The sequence below is a fragment of the Capra hircus genome, chromosome 10 (assembly GCF_001704415.2).
Source record: "Capra hircus breed San Clemente chromosome 10, ASM170441v1, whole genome shotgun sequence".
In the NCBI taxonomy this organism is placed as follows: domain Eukaryota; kingdom Metazoa; phylum Chordata; class Mammalia; order Artiodactyla; family Bovidae; genus Capra; species Capra hircus.
In genome coordinates, this window is record NC_030817.1 from 19462658 (window position 1) to 19481014 (window position 18357).

The 18357-nt window shown below is 42.4% G+C and overlaps 1 protein-coding gene across 5 annotated transcripts in view; it reads right to left on the minus strand.

The window, feature by feature from the left end:
• The window catches only part of RGS6 (regulator of G-protein signaling 6), a 613815-nt gene that overhangs the window by 420752 nt on the left and 174706 nt on the right, over positions 1–18357 (minus strand). The gene's annotated exons all lie outside the window — the stretch shown is intronic.

The window sequence follows — 18357 nt, forward strand, 5'->3', positions numbered from 1 at the left end:
AGCCTAGGGTAAACTGTTTATAGATTAAATTCTATTTCAAATGCTTAAGACACACTTGCTATTTGGAGGCATCCTATGGTGATTTTGCTCATACAGTTAGTTAAGAATTCTATTGCAAAGCCCTTAATTTAAACATAGATGTTCATAGAGTAAGTCTTTACCTAGAAGTCCAGGCTCATTCGTTGCTAGGCTTTCCAGAGTAATGCGTTCATTATAAAGAAAAAAGTTTGCTTAAGCCTATCTTGCCTGCAGTGGTTTGCTCATACTGTACAAAGCAGGTTAAATTGATGAGTTCCCTGGGAGTTTACCGGATGACAAATGCAGCTGCAGACACAGTGACATTTTTATAACTAATATCAAAAGCTCGCATGGAATAAACAACATTGGAAAGCAAAGAGCCTGGATCAGCAAAGAGATTAAGTGCCTGCTATTATTATTAGACAGTGAGTGAAAAAAAAACTTGGTCCTGGGCTCCGGCTGCAGGAGACCACAAAGCACGTGTCACCCAGCTTCCACTGCAGACCTTCGTTAGTGCTTCACCACACATTTAAGGGGAAGTTTTAAATGGCTGCTATCTATGGAGATCCCCTATATTCTGTTATTGACATTATAGGATCATTGTGATCCTTACCCACAGGAATCAAGCCCTGACCAGCCTGGGATCAAGCCAGTCCTTGAGCAGATCAAGCCCAGAGGATATCTGTCATAGAGCCAAGAAGAGGGCATTTCCACTTCCATGTTTTTCATCTGAATGTTTTTCAAAGTTTTGAAGAATATTTCTTTCCCAGTAGAGACACAGAACCCCTGCTTTACGTAAGGTGCTTATGAAAGGCTTGGTACAGGTCAAACGTTTGAAAATTGCACTGCTTAAAATTCAAACTTGGGTCTGTCATTTTAAAGAATGGGTTTTTTTTTTTTTAATTAATTCTTCACCATTGTAAACACTTTCTCATCACAAGAATAAAAGATGACTCCTAATTTACCTGATTCTAGGTGATTTTTTGCCACACTAGGTTTCCAAAGTGCCGGTCATATGTTCATTATGAGCACATTACACTTGATTATACTCCCTGTTTAGTCATCACATTAAAGCATGCAGAAACTGAGGCAGATTATCTGAGAAGCAAAGTATCCTTGGAGAAATAAATACTTTCCCAATCCACACTCAACATTTAAAACTGAATTTCATGATTTCTACCAATTGCATGAAACCTTACCTTTCCTGCTTTAGCACAGTTTTTTTTCCTTAATGGGAACCAGACACCAAATTGGCAATATCTGCTGGATCTTTAAAAAAAGCAAGAGAATTCCAGAAAACCACCTACTTCTGCTTCATTGACTATGCCAAATCCTTTGACTGTGTGGATCACAACAAACTATGGAAAATTCTTAAGTAGATGGGAATATCTGACCACCTTATCTGCCTCCTGAGAAACCTGTATGCAAGTCAAGAAGCAACAGTTAGAACCAGACATGGAACAATGGACTGATTCAAAACTAAGAAGGGAGTACATCAAGGCTATATATTGTCACCCTGCTTATTTAACTTATATGCAGAGTACATCACACAAAATGCTGGACTGGGTGAAGAACAAGCTGGAATCAAGACTGCCAAGAGAAATATCAATAACTCAGATATGCAGATGACACCACCCTTATGGCAGAAAGAGAAGAGGAACTAAAGAGCTTCCTGATTAAAGTGAAAGAGGAAAATGAAAAAGCTGGTTTAAAACTCAACATTCAAAAAACTAAGATCATGGCATCTGGCCCCATCACTTCATGACAAATAGATGGAGAAACAATGAAAACAGTGACAGACTTTATTTTCTTGGGCTCCAAATTCACTGCTGATGGTGACAGCAGCCATGAAATTAAAAGATGCTTGCCTCTTAGAAGAAAGCTATGACAAACCTAGATAGTGCATTAAAAAAAACAGAGACATTACTTTGCCAACAAAGGTCCCTCTGATCAAAGCTATGGTTTTTCCAGTAGTCATGTATGGATGTGAGAGTTGGACTGTAAAGAAGGCTGAGCACCGAAGAACTGATGCCTTTGAAATGTAGTGTTGGAGAAGACTCTTGAGAGTCCCTTGGACTGCAAGGAGATCCACCTAGTCCATTCTAAAGGAAATCAGTCCTGAATATTCACTGTAAGAATTGATGCTGAAACTGAAGCTCCAATATTCTGGCCACCTGATACAAACAGCCAACTCATTAGAAAAGACCCTGATGCTGGGAAAGATTGAAGGCAGAAGGAGAAGGGGATGACAGAGGATGAGACGGTTGGATGGCATCACCGACTCAACGGACATGAGTTTGAGCAAGCTCTGGGAGATGGTGGACGGGGAAGCCTGGCGTGCTGCAGTCCATGGGGTCGCAAAGAGTCAGACATGGCTGAGCGACTGAACAACAAATCTGTTAAATGGGTTTCCCAGGTGGCTTAATGGTAAAGAATCTGCCTGACATAGGACCCACAGGAGAGTTGCATTTGATCCCTGGGTCGGGAAGATCCCTGGAGGAGGAAATGGCAACCCACTCCAGTATTCTTGCCTGGGAAATCCCATGGACAGAGGAACCTGGCAGGCTACAGTCCGTAGGATCGCAAAGAGTCAGACACAACTGAGCACGTACGTGTGCAAGCAATCTATTAAAAAGTGGATTTTGTTTAAAATTTAAACAAAGGGAAACAGATATAATTTTAAAAACTAGCTTTATCATCATAAATTTTAAGATTGAGAAAGAAATCCTATTTGTCATTTAAAAAATGAGAGACTTGTAAATGACTTGCCCTTAGTAACATGAAATTAGTAACCTAACTAAAATTGTTTGGTTTTTTCCTTTCATTCCACTTTTCTCCACATTTTAATTTTTACCTTAAATTTACAAAGATTCTTATGAAATGTGCAGACTGAACAAGATAAACTAGAACCCTGAGTGCTGGCCTGATCGGGACCTGAATAGGTGAAACTACAACTTCTAACAAACAAGGTGGTATCTCTGTACTTATTTAGGGACTAAGCCCGAGACCAAGATTCCTAGAGAGTCTGGGATGGAGGCAACCACTGTTACCAAGGAGAGGCGGGAACATTTAGTGAAATTCAAGAAAGCAAAAAGTAAATATATAGATTAGCAAACGATGACTCTGGAAGGCAAAACATACTAGCTGTGTGGCCTTGGGCAAGTAAATTTAACCCAAGTTCATGTTTTTAAGCCCACAGATCCCATCTAAGCAGAGCAGGCAGATCTCTAAGATTTCTGCCAAGATCCCTGTTATCTGGCTACAGATTAATGGATGAAATACCCAAACTGAATCAAGGTAATATTGTTTTGTGTTTTTTTTTTTTTTGGCCATGTCACATAGCATAAAGGATCTTAGTTCCCTGACCAGGGCTGTGCCCTCTGCAGTAGCAACATGGAGTCTTCACCACTTGACCACCAGGGAAGCACCCAGAGTCAAGGCAATACTGAGAGACAGACTGAGATGGGCTGGTTATTCCAGTTTGGAAAGTGGCTTCCTGACTTTGTCACATATCTCAAAGAGTTTGACCGTGATGCTAAGAGAATCAAGAATGGTAACAGAAGCTGAGACATTCACCATAATGGAAATCTCTGACACAGCTCCGAGCAATGGCTTCACCATGTTGTTGATCTGTTATCTTTTGTACAATAAAGTATACTCTTAATCATGGTTTCTCAACCTTGGCACTATCAACATTTAGAGCTGAGTAATTTTTTTACTCCATATATGGAGAGCTATTATGTACACCATAGGATTATTTCCCCCATCTCTGGTCTCTACCCAGCAGATGCCAGTAACACCCTGCCCCTACTTTTTGACAACCAAAAACATCTTCTCTAGACGTTGCAAAATATCCCCTGGGATGATGGGCACAAAAGAGCTCTTAGTTAAGACCCATCTTTCCAGACTAAGGCACTGTTGTTGGCTCTGGGAACACAAAGATGATAAAGACACAGTCCCAGCCTTTGGAAAGTTCTCAGTAGAGTGAATGTGTGTGATATTGTGGATGGGAAATTCAGCCTGGCACACTGCAGGCAGAGACTATGAACAATGGCTCAGGAGGGCAAAAAAAGGTAGATCTTCCTGAAAAGCAGTCAGAAACTCACTGGGGCTGTCCAATGTTTCCATGAGCAAGAAGGCAGTAATAAACTCTCACCACCTCCCACCGTCTTCTCCTAGAACAATGCTCTTTACATCTAGGCCAATTAGCACAGTAGCATATTGTCCTTGGTTGGTGATCACTAATGCAGCTGAACTGCACATCTGTGTAGGTGAGCCTCTGGATACGCACCAACAAGGTGTGCCTTGAGAGGTAACCTGGGTAGACAGGTTTTCAGTGGAAGCCACCAGCGCCTTCTCCCACTTCCTCCTTTCCATCTAGCAAAAAATGGCTAAGTCACACAAGCCCCCCAAGGCTACGGGATAGAACATTGCTTATCAGTGGGTTGGCAATACCGATGAAGCACGATTTAAGAAAAATGTGGCCGTGTTTGCCAGTTCTGGGCTCTCTGTAGAAAAATTTTAAAAGCTGAGTCAGAAATTCTACAGTACCATCAAGTTAATACGTCTCAGCAACAGTGAAGTCTGTGAACTGGGGGGAGAGGGGTTGCAGGTGATGCTGAGTAGGTGGTGAAGCATCGGTGAAGAGGATGCATGAGTCTGAAGGAGGGGGTATGGTGAGAAGCACTGGACTAGGAAGCCAGCAAACCTAAGCTCCAGCCACTAGTCTTTCTGGTATCATGGGAACTGGGCCTCTTTCCCTAAAAAGGACCCTTTGGTAACTCAACTTTTACTAATTAAGGGGCAATGAACATAGAGTAAAATGCATACATCTTTGGCATCTTGTTTGATGAGTTTTGACAAGTGAATACACAAATGTAACCATTACACAAAGCAAGACAGAGAACATTTCCAACACTCCAGAAAGGCCCTTTGTGCCTCTTTTGGGTCCACCCTCCTTCCTGCCATGCAGGCCACCACCATCTAATTCCTCACCCCATTGGTGAGTTTTACAAGTTCTTGGATGTCACATATATGGAATCAGAGAGTGTGTACTCTTATATATGTAACTGCGTCCTCACTTCCACATCTCAAGAGCCAGAGACAGTCTCCCGCTCTCCCTTGATTCATGTACACCACCAAAAATAGTCCTTGCTCATACAAGGCTAAAATCAATACTGGCCAAATGTGATTTGTGAGTATGTATAGCTATTATTTTCCTCAGTCTTTAAACCAAGTGAAAATTCAGGCTGTTCACAGGAGAAGAAATCATAAAGGACATCCATGGAACATTCACTCACAAGGCGACCTCCCTCAATGACCTTTCAGATACGTGGTCAATTTTGTAAATCATGCCTCCCTCAAAACTACCACTGGCACAAATGGCCCATGGAAAACTAGTGTTGATTTTCTTTTAGGACAACCGGGGTCTGATTTCCTGTCCAAGCTCAATAATATATATTTTAGAAGGCTTCTAAGTGCCTGCAGTGCTCGCTTTTGCCATTGGTCTAAGTCAGCTGCTATTTGGAACTGTGTTAAAAAGCTCAATATGTTCCGATTTAGTCTTCAGCTCAAATGTTTCTTTCCTTAGCTTCAGATGCTATTCCTTCCCTTTCATTTTACATCTACTCACGAAAACTGAAAGGAAGGCATCTGTATTCTTTAAACTACCTCCCCAAATCAATCTCATTACTCTACAGAATTATTTTGCATTGACCATATATCCTCCAACTTTTATGTGTCCTGGAAACCTTACAACATAACAGAAAATAGATAATATCCATCAAGAAAACATGCACTGAAGCAAGAGAATGGATTGCTGCCTTTTGGAAGAGTCTACTGAAAGCTGTGCCAAATAATAAAAATTTGAGGGGTAACCTTTACAGAGGCACTCTGGGTGATCAATTTTCTCAAGTAACTCTTTAAGCATCAGAACCACTCCTATTTTTTTTAATCAATTTAAATAAAAGCGTAACTGAAAAGGGTAACATTTCCCTGCATTGCTAGATAGACTACACTAAAAAGACATTAATTTCATCTTGATGTCTAATGATCTTCATTAGGAAATCCATTGCCATGCTGGACTATCATAAAAGGAGGCTTCAAGATGACTTAGTTATGGTGGTGTCAGGGCCAATGACCCTGTACTGACCTCAGGAAGACATCTTTGAATCCTGGGTCTCCTGTCCTGCTCACAGGCTGTCAGATTCCATATCTCACCGCAGCCTGGAACACGACTCTTCTTGCCATTTACTCACTGCTTCTACTCAGACAATCATGTATTTAAGTAGGGTCCAAAATCAAAGTAAAACATCTTTTGCAGGACAGAGTGCCTCTCCTATGAATGAAGAGCATAAAGTCTTATGCCATGCAACTCAAATATAAATGGGCCTAAAACCAGTAAAATCGGGATTTCTCTGGTGGTTCCTGGATTTCACGGATGGGGCATCTTCACAACACCATGTTATATCAATGGCAGTATATTATTTGTAGCATAGATGTGTGTATAATATTAATAGCCATTTATGTTTATGTATCTCTCCATCAGGCATGACCATCAGTGCAGTGCATGACACTGCACTGTCGGTTTTTCTCAAATAACCAAGAACCTGCCTTGCAATGCAGGGGACATGGTTCAATCCCTGGTCGGGAAACTAAGACACCACGTACGGTGGGGCGGCTAAGCCCATGTGCAACAACTACTGAGCTCATGCTCTAGAGTGAGAGCGCCACAATAAGAGAAGTCCCCACAGTGAGACGCCCGCGCTCTACAACTAGAGAGTGGCCCCCAGTCGCCGGAACTGAAGAAAGCCTGCACGCAGCAGCAAAGAACTCAGCGCAGCCAAAAACAATTCATTAATTTAAAAAACACTAAAATCTTGTGAGGGTATGGGGGTATTGGGGAAGAGAGGAAGGGAGACAGATGGAGAGCAATAACCCAGGGTGAAGGTTTTCTGATCAAAAAGAAAAGAATATTATAGGAAATAATCAGATAGAAGATTTTCATATTTTACCCAAATGCAAAATCTATGTGCATCATTACCATCACAGCCTTAGGGAAAAGTTGATGCTCACCAAAGGCTGCAGAAGGCCAGTTTTTAAAAGGAAGGTGAGGGTGGGGCCAAGCCCTTGAGCAAGAATGCTGATGTGTACACACATGGGCCAGAAACTGAAGCAGCCAGCATTTAAGAAATGTCAATGATGAAAGTGCCAGATTTTCAAGTCCAATTTTGATCACTGGCAGACTCTGAGATTTAAAACTACCATTTGCTTATTAGATGGAACAGCCAGCTGCAGGGGGCTATAATGGGTCCCTATAGGTCACTCGACATGGGAAGCAGGGGGCATGACAGTGCAGTACAACAAGGCGTTTGTTCACCCCCCACAGAGCGGTAGTGAGGTCCTTTTAAAGAATAAATTACATTACCTCATTCCCCTGATCAAATCTCTCCCTGGACTTCCCAGAGTATCCAAGGTTAAATGCAAACTCTGTACCATGACCCCTGCAACAAAGCCCCCCACCCCAGGCACTTCTCTCCCCTGTTCCCAGGCGTTCCACGTCCCCTGGCATTTTGCCCTCCAACACCCCAAGCATGTTTCTCCCCAGGGTCCAGGCACTGGCTCTATCTTCTGCCTGAAGTATTTTGCTCCCAGTTCTCTGAAGGGTTGCCTGCATCTCAAATCAAATGCCAACTTCCCCCTGCAAGGCCTTTTCAACCATGCTGAACATGGTCAGGAACCATGCTGTGCTACTTTATACTCTCAATGGTACCTTGTAGGGCCTGAAAGTATGTCAGTGGCATCTATTATCTGCTTTTCTCCGTGAAAGAACAGTTCTCAACTGGGGGTGATTGCCCCTAGGGACATTTGACAGTGTCTAAATTCCTGTGGTCATGTATGGATGTGAGAGTTGGACTGTGAAGAAGGCTGAGCACTGAAGAATTGATGCTTTTGAACTGTGCTGTTGGAGAAGACTCTTGAGAGTCCCTTGGACTGCAAGGAGATCCAACCAGTCCATTCTGAAGGAGATTAGCCCTGGGATTTCTTTGGAAGGAATGATGCTGAAGCTGAAACTCCAGTACTTTGGCCACCTCATGTGAAGAGTTGACTCATTGGAAAAGACCCTGATGCTGGGAGGGATTGGGGGCAGGAAGAGAAGGGACGACTGAGGATGAGATGGCTGGATGGCATCACTGACTCAATGGACGTGAGTCTGAGTGAACTCCGGGAGTTGGTGATGGACAGGGAGGCCTAGCGTGCTGCGATTCATGGGGTCGCAAAGAGTCGGACACGACTGAGCGACTGAACTGAAAGACATTTTTGCTTGTCTCCACTGGCAGAGGAGTGAGTGGAGTACTGACATCTGGTAGACAGAGGCCAGCAATGGTGTTCAATGTTCTGCAATGCACAGAACAATCTCCCACAACAAAGAATTACCCAGCCAACAAAATCAATAGCACCTTGGCTGTGATGCCCTGGGAGAAAACCCAAGCACCCTGGGACTTCCTGGTGGTCCAGTGGTCAAGATTCTGCGCTGTCAATACAGGGGGCCCAGGTTCGATTCTTGGTCAGGGAACTGGATCCCACATGCTGCAACTAAGAGTTCACATGCCTCAAGTAAAGATCCTGCATGACACAGCTGAGAAACAGCACAGTCAAATTAATTAATATTTTTTTCTAAAAAGAATTGAAACACCTTGGAGCCATCATTGCTCTATTAATTGATGACCTGACACATACTAGGTGCTCAATCAACATTTGTTAAGGACTAAGCTACCCTTGTTCCTGGATTTCGCTGATGAGGCATCTTCACGACACCATGTTATACCAATGGCAGTTTATTATTTGTAGCATATATGTGTATATAATATTCATATCCGTTTATGTATATGTATCTCCACATCAGATATGACTATCAGTGGAGTGTGTCACACTGCACTATCAGTTTTTCTCAAATAACGTTCTGATGTCATCCCAAATTCAAGAGTTAAGAGAGTCTCTTGGGGGACTTTGAGATTAACAAATACACACTGCTATATATGGGCTTCCCAGGTGGTACCAGTGGTAAAGAATCCACCTGCTAATGCAGGAGACACAGGTTCAATCCCTGGGTCAGGAAGATCCCTTGGAGAAGGAAATGGCAACCCGCTGCAGTATTTTTGCCTGGCAAATCCCATGGACAAAGGAGCCTGGTGTGCTACAGTCAGTGGGGTTGTCAAGAGTCAGATACAACTGAGCACTACCATATATAAAACAGACAAACAACAAGGACCTATTGTATAGCACAGGGAACTATAGTCAACATCTTATAATATCCTATAATGAAAAGGAATCTGAAAAAGAATATATAATTCCCTATAATATTAATATCATGTGTATGTAGTAACCTATATAATATATATATAGGTTATATACATGTATATAATATATATAAATATATATATAACTGAATCACTTTATTGTATACCTGAAAATAATACATTATAAATCAACTATACTTCAAATAAAATATAAATAAGAAGATTCCCATCAGGAGAGCAGACCTTTTGGGGCTTCCCTGGTGGGTCAGTGGTAAAATATCCACCGGCCAACGCAGGAGATATGGGTTTGATCCCTGGGTCAGGAAGATCCCCTGAGGAAGGAGCTGACAACTCACACCAATAATATTCTTGCCTGGCAAATCCCATGGACAGAGGAGCCTGGCAGGCTATAGTCCATGGGGTCACAAGAGAGTCAGATATGACTTAGTAACTAAACACCAAACAAGTATGTCTTTCACGGGCACTACAGAACTGATGTTTGCATCCAACACTCTAGCGCCCTAACTAGGCAAACTGGGTGAAAAATGGCCCTTACAAAACAGTGAACCAACAGGGGTCATTCCAGTCCAGGTGGGCCACGCATGACCAATGGGCTTGTGAAACTAACTGTGCTAGACATGTATCGTGTAAGCCAGCTAAACTGAAACTGTGTTTCCCAAACCTCCCTCTCCTGTGTAGTGCCGGGTTGACATGGACTGCAGGGGACATCCTTTCTGTGAGAGCTGAAAGAAGGAAGGGGAACAGCAGCTATGGCGCCTTTGCATTTGAGAAGTCAGTGCAGGTGGCCAGAGGCCACTGCAGGTCTCATGGTTATCATCTGTCTGCATACCATCCAGCTGTTGAGAGCAAATGGGTCTGTCCAACCCTTCAGGAACTTGCCCTTTGCCTTCTCTGACCCCTGGCCAGGTGCTTGCCTAGTCCCATAGGTGAAGGTCAGTAAGCTCCTGGAAGTGGTCCCCATCATGGAAGCTGCTCAAAGGCAATAAGAGACCAACATGGGTTCCAGTCCATCCCCCAGGAGTCTGGTTTATCCTTAAGGATCCCAGTGCTTTTTTGCTTCCTCTATTTACTCCATCTTTCCTTCCCAGTGCCTGCTCTGCTGACTTCAGGCACCAGGGACAGATACAGAGATAACAACTTTCTATTGACTGTTTAACCAGATCCTCCAACTGCATCAGTGAGATCCAGATCAGAAAGTCTGGTGACTCTGCTTCTCTGATCATATCCTGACTGAGACACAGGGGTTGGCAATTTGGTGGCCTTCCCACCTCCTTCTGTAATCAGAGACATGTTCCACACTGACAAGACTGTCACATTATTGAGACACAGGTGGATGAGATCTTATTAGAAGGAAATGAATTTTAGCATGTAGATACACTCAGTGTGACTCCAGATAATTAGAAAATAACTTGCTAGCTCAGATAAAGTGGTCTTACTTACACAGTGCCTGTGGTTATGATTCTTTCCATATTTTTAAACATCATTGAAACTGATTTTGTCCAAACAGACTGGATACGTGTCTTTTTGTATCATCTGATGATTTACTTGTTTTCCTTTATCATAATCACTTGTCCTCCAAGGTGATCACCCTCCCACTCATATGTTTGGTGAAAAGCCTTTGAATCACTTGGCATGCATGATGTGGGATTCAAGGACTGTCACCCAAGTAATTAAACATACTGGAAAAAAACTGCAATAGGAAGATGGGGGAGAGTCTGTCTGTCCTAATCCTCCAGAATTAATTTTTATTTTGTGATTAAAATATTTCGCATCTGTTCTTAGAAACTCCTTGAGTCCACGTCGTAAATATCCTACTTGGTTACTCCTGCACCAATTTTTTTCAATGATGATTAGAACACCACTGGCATGTCGTGTTCAGGGCAGATTTCTCGTTTGTGACCTCTTTGGCCATTTTTCTTGAACCACATTACAAAGAAGACAGAATTAAAAGAATTCACAGAATCTGACAGTTTATGAAGGCAAATTAGCCAGTTGAGGGTCAGAAGGCACAAACCACCCAGGACTGGCTTTCAGCAGGTAAAGCTTACAATGTAGACATGTGGCTGACACTAACCAAGGAGAGAGAGGCAGAGGAGGCTACTTACATGTGAATGCTGGGAGAAGAGCAGGGGCGGGATGGAAGGTGAAGCCCAGAATAAAGTTTTCAGGTAAACTAAGGATGGAAGCAGATGAGGCTGGCAGGCAGGGCACACATGGACCTTGCGTCTCTGTCTCCTGTCTCTTACACTCACGCATATGTACTCAAACATCACCCTACCTGAGCAAGTGATGAAAAGATGAGGACCAAAACTGGCAGTCACTCACAGGCAACATTCTGCAGGCCTGATAATCTCTGGGTCCAAATCTCCCGTTCTTTGCTATATAGCCACCTCCTATGGATCCTATAGGTACATATGGCTTGAAGACCTTTCATTATTTTCAAATTTAGACAGTGCAACGATACTACAATTTGTAAATGTGGTTGGGGTTGACTGCATTACTGGCCCCAACTCTTCAACCATCTCTGCACCCATGACCTGGTCACAGCCACACTGTGAGCCATGAACTGCCCCACCCCGCGACTTTGGACTTGGCCATGTGATTTGCTTTGTAAGGGATGGCAGGCCAGTTCCAAGCCTAAATCTGCCTAGCCCACTGGTCAGGAGGGATGAGAGCCACTCTGGCTGACCCACAGGCCTGGCAGAGCTGCCCTACTGCTGCAGCCTGAGGTATGGCAGGCCCTGCCAACCTGCCTATAAGTACATTTTGGTAGGGCTTTGTTACACAAATAGCAAATTGAGAATGCCAGAACCCTTTTATAAAATAAAATCGCATGCAGAGTCCTGTAAATCATGCAGGTGAAGGGGGATCTGTTCCATTTGAGGCAGGACGTAGGTCCTTGAGCCCCACCCCATCCATCACGATAGCTTCTGAAGCGTCTCCACGCACCACAGCTTGAAAGCAATGACTCCAACAGAAACCGCACCAGATCAGAAAACAGGAGTCCTGAGTTCAAATCCAACTCTAGATCAGTTAACCACCCTTGAGACTCAGTTTCCTCCTAGGTGAGAAAAAAAGAATAATGCGTAATGCTTGGTCAACCAACCTGTGAGGCGGACCAGATAAGAATACGTGTAAAAATACAGGGCATACTGGTTTAGGATATCATTGCTGCCACCTCCACCATCACCCGCTCCCTAATCACCTACATGGTGCGGGGGGATTGCCAGAGTCACTCCCTTCACATCTAAGGGTGCGTCTGGGAGCTTAAGGGAAGCTGCAGCTGGGAGTTTCCAATGGTCGGTCCCTCCAAGCTCCCCACTGACTTCAAATGAACCGAGGGACGACAGATAAGAAAAATTATTTTCTACAACCTTTTAAATTGGACTCAGGTGTATTTTATGTATTATTTTATACTGGGTCATACTTTAGGGAACTCTGTTCAATATTATGTAACAACCTAAATGGAAAAAGAATTTGAAAAAAACCAGATACATGAATATGTATAACTGAATCACTTTTCTGTACACCTGAAAGTTACACAATGTTATTTTCTACAATTAGATTCAGGTGCATGACAAATTATATCTATCTGTCTATAAACATTTGCCTATTATCACTTTGTGTGTTTTCTCATGCTCAAGGGAACAACAAATGATCCGTAGAGTCTGGACTTCGGTGTAGCAAGAGAGACACATACAGATGAGGGGCTCCCAGGCTGGAGTCTTTTCTCAGTTGTCCAAGGCCCATGTTTGTGCCAAGAGGCACTAAAGCTTAGCAGACAACAAAAGAACTTTGGAATCCAACCAATTCGGATTAAAGTAGGACCTGCTTACTAGTTGTGTGACCTGGTTGGCAAGTCTTTTAACTTTTTCCCCAACTGAAAATGGTGTTTATGCTATCTAGGCATAGGACTGTTGGAAGGATTAACTGAAATGATTATCTATAAAATGATTAGTGCAGTTTCTAAGAACCCAATAAACAATTACTATTGTAATTATTATTGGACGATGGACTATTTCACACACATTATTCTGCCCTCAGAGGACCATTATTGTTTCAGTGACATGATAGGCCTAATTAAGAGCCTGGGCTTTGGAGATTGAAGAATGAGGCTGAGACCCTGCAGGCTGCCACTCAGCTGCTTGGTGACCTTGAGCATAGTGCAGAACTTCTTAACCCCTGGAGCAGATCGCAGGTCCCTGCCCTTGAAGACTTGACAGCCTCAGAGGCGTACCCATCAGGACAGGTTGGCACCACCACCACCAATGGGTAACATGAAAGAAACACAAGCACAAGCGCTAAAGAAACAGAAAGAGGCAGCAGCTAACTACCTGCCGTGGTGTGTCAGAGGGGGTGGATGCGATCTTGCCGGGAGGCCCTCCTGCCCATCTGGCTGGAAGTGCAGACACTCCCTGCTGATCAACACGGTAAATGCCACCATCTGCCCAGCGTCACAAGTACCAGCAGAATAAACCTCATGCATTTGACAGCTAAGACCCAGAGCCCCGCCAGTAGATTCTGACCTCTCAGAGGGATTATACCAAAGACGCACACTGCAGTGTAGTTGAGGAGAAGCGCAAAACAGAACTGGCAGTAGCAAATGGCCCACCCAGCTCCTTTAACATTTTCAGTTAAGAAGCACTGTAGACATTGATTAACTACCAGGTCACTAGTTGAAGCTGTCATCTGCCAGTTTTTATGGGCATACAAAGATTTAGGCAACTGGTGAATGGCTGTTGGAAGCTCCATCCAGAGTCATGTATCCCCTCACCCCACCCCATGGATGCTGCTGGCCACACATGTGCAAGAGTGGTCCTTCCCCAGGTCTCTTGATCTGTGTTGGCAGTGGCTTCTGTCAGGAAAAGGCATTTTATCAAAACCCTGTTGGGGGTGCCATGAATAATGTATAATGGTAACGGGAATTTTTGAAGTTCTTCTATGTTCTAGAAATTTTAACAGGCCTTTTAACATGTTTTTGTGGCTCTGTTATTCAGAAGGTATTTTAAAGAGATAAATGTAGACAGAGTATATGACTCATCCTGTCTTTCCATTTGAGATTCTTTTATATTTGTAATTTGTAAGTGGCAAATCATACGGAAATACTGCATATTCTACTGGAAGGTATACTAATTTAGCGTGACTTACCACTTGTTCTCCATATGAATGGCCATTCACCAGTTAAATTTTGTTTCTGATCATCCTGGAAGGAAAACAGCAAAAACATCCATCCACTTCCGAGATTGTATCTGTCAGCACTTTAGTGCCTTTTTTTCTCCATGTAAGGGGAGTTGGATGTCATTTGCTTTAGCTGAAAAGAATCGATCTCTTTTTACAGTAACTATGGAAAAGAAAATGTTACTCAAGCAAAAGGGGGCAGAGAAAGGCAGTCTGGAAGGAAGAGAAGGATTACAGACCATCATAACTCTAGCCCTCCAGCCCTCCTAGTAAAGAGCTCAGTCAAGAACGATGGGAGAGGCTTGAAAGTCAAGCACAAGTTTTCATTTGATTTGGAAAGTTACCAGTGCATGCTGGGAAGGAGAATTACCTAGTGAAAGAAGAGTTTGGGGGGCTTGGTTTGTCCAAGTATTTGGTGGAGTTGAGAAAGATAAAGGTCAAGACAAGAAGACAAGTGAGGAAGTTAGTGGATGTGATAAGCCCTGGAAAAGATGGAGGCCCAACAATGTAGGCCTCCTGTGCGTGTCTCCTGTTCCCCAGCTTCGTGTGGCCCTTGTGAGGCTTGGACCAACAGACATAAAGGATCAGACGAAAAGTTCTTTCTTTAAGCATTTCTGGTTTTAGTTATTGCTCATTCTATAGCCCTAAACATCAAAGCAATGGGTTGTAAAGAGTTCAAGCAGAAGTTCTGCATTAGGACATGGCACGTGAATGACCATGCTCTTGGCACGAGTGAGGAATGTACACCAGATCTGTGCTACGATACTCAGTGAGTGAACTGCTGAGCAGGGTGGGAGATAGAAAGGGAAAGGTGAGAAAACAAGATGGACTGCCTTCCTCCCACAAGACCCATGGGACAGAATAGACTCCCTCCCAGGATAAACATTCAGGATGCTTCTCTCCTGTACATGCGTGTGCACATGGACACACATGCACGTCTCTAGGGAGGCAGAAAGCAGAAGGGATTGAGGCACACAGACCATGGTGTCCACAGTGATAAGAAGAGAGGTTAGAAGGCTATTATTTGCTGCCCAGAACACTTTGAAAGTAAAACGAGAAAATGTTTATAGGTTCATATATGTGAAATAATGACCCAAAAGTTCCAAGACGTATGCTACTAGAAATTGCAAGACTTAAAAAAAATTTTTTTAGACTTCTAGGCCAAAAAGAGAATATGTTTAATAAGAGAAAGAAAACTGAATTATAGTAAAAATTTTATAGGCAATATTTTATGTCAGAAGAAAACTGACTAACATATTTATGTCACTCAAGAAAAAAAAATATAAGCCAAGGATTTTATATCTAGCAAAATGAAACCATAAGCCCTTCCTAAGGAGTCCACCAGAAAATAAGCTTCAGAAAACCTAGATAGTCATTGATATAAAGATAGTGGCATTAAATATACAAAATTAAGAACTAACATTAAATGAAGGTTGAATGGAAGAGAGTATAGCATATAAAATTATTATCTGATAACATAGATTAGATATTACCATAAAATATTAGGGGAAAATAGAACTAGCATATGCCCCCAAATTTTAAACTCTTTTTAGTAATCATAATTGGTGCTAGTAGCAACAATATTGTATGTGTAATGTGGAATAGAGCAACTGAGTAATTATGAGATATTCTAATCTAGTATTCTCCATGTCTTTGAGAATGAAGATTCTTGAGGTAGAGGAAAGGACATTACAGAGGCCATAGAGGAGAGGTTAAATGAAAAACTCTCAGTTCTCTAGTGTAAATTTCAGAATAAACATATGAGGCATTTTAACTTTGTATATATCTGAATATATATTTAACTATAAAAACATATATATATATATATGTACAGAAGAAGATACTCATGTATCTATAAATATTTCCTAGCACCAGGTGCCTTATTCGTGCAGTAGGTAGTACATCAGTCTGATAGTATTTCCTAGCTCCATCATGGAAATTAATGCAAGAAACAGGACAGAGGCAATGGCTGTGAGTGCCTAATTTGTGGGCTTGATAGACCATTTTCCCATTAAGAGTGACAGAGGTTTCTTGAAGAAATGGTCTCAAGCAAGAAATGTACAAATTGAGCCTGGAACGCAGAAGTAATCAGAGTACTAGAGTTAAATTAACTGGAATCAGGAACCAGGTTGAAGAAACTCCCACTGGTCAATGAGTGGAATAGTTTGAGATTTAATAAAGATAACATTTGCATTATTTGATACCCTTCCAATATGTCTAAACATAGTATTTCATAATGATGTTTTTTAAAAACATAATTGGTCATCTTATGGACACATCAAGGAAAACAATTCACCATCTTGAAACTAGGTATAGAAAAGGAAAGATGAATATTTGATCTGCTTTCATGTCTGAAACCTGTCACTGAATAGCTACCTAGTGATATAAATTTATTCCACAGGAATTAATCTAGCTAATAAATAATTAAATGGAAGAATATGCCAATATACACCTCCCAATAGATCTAGATATTGAGCATCTGTGGTTGGCAACATCAAACAACAGTAAAACTAGACATCATATGCCTCCTGTTGAAAGGACTCAGTACCATGTATAGTCTTGGGTTTGCTAAAGCCTCTATACCCAGCTGCCAATATGCAGGAAATGCAGAGGAATGCATTGAACTGAACCAAGTATGCAATCAGCAAAAGCTATATTCTGGGAAGTTCCAACAGGTCAAACAATCTAGGTTCTTCAACAGAAATATTGCATGATAAAGAAAGTGACAGTGAAGAGAACTTGTAGATTGAAAGACAAAAAAGTTAATATCAGTGGGAAAACACTAGACTTTAGTATCTGGGGATATGCAACTCAGTGATAAAACTATAGAGAGACAAGGAAAAATTTACTATAAAACTCAAGACAGCAGTTTTGTCAGAAGGAGAAAGGAGCTGTGGTTAGGAAGGCACACATAGAGGGGCTTCTGAAATGACTACAAAAGTTCTATTTCTTGACCTAGATGGTAGCTACACAAACAGTCTACCATATAATAGTTCACTAAGCCAGTGGTTCTCAAACTTAAGGTCCGTCTAGTCAAGGCTATGATTTTTCCTGCGGTCATGTATAGATGTGAGAGTTGGACTGTGAAGAAGGCTGAGCACTGAAGAATTAATGCTTTTGAACTGTGCTGTTGGAGAAGACTCTTGAGAGTCCCTTGGACTGCAAGGAGATCCAACCAGTCCATTCTGAAGGAGATCAGCCCTGGGATTTCTTTGGAAGGAATGATGCTAAAACTGAAACTCCAGTACTTTGGCCACCTCATGCAAAGAGTTGACTCATTGAAAAAGACTCTGATGCTGGGAGAGATTGGGGGCAGGAGGAGAAGGGGACGACCGAGGATGAGATGGCTGGATGGCATCACGGACTCGATGGACGTGAGTCTGAGTGAACTCCGGGAGTTGGTGATGGACAGGGAGGCCTGGCGTGCTGCGATTCATGGGGTCGCAAAGAGTCGGACACGACTGAGCGACTGAACTGAACTGAACTGAAGCCAGTGGTTCTCAAACTCATGGGAAATCTGTTTTAAAAGATCCCCCACCTCCATAGTTTATGATTTAATAAGCTTCCACAGAAACTCAAATGTGTACTTTTCTGAAGCTGATGCTGCAGCTCTGTAGTCCATACTATTAGAATCTTTGCATTAAGACATTTGTTTTATGTGTTTTTTCAGTTTGTGTTTTATTTTTCAATGAAAAGGTTAAGTAAATGAATGGAAGGATGGGCTGGATGGATAGGCTGGGTGGGATGTATGGGAAAGATGGATGGATGGGATGGATAATGAATAAATAGATGGATGTATAGGCTGGGTGGGATGCATGGGATATATAGATGGAAGGATGGG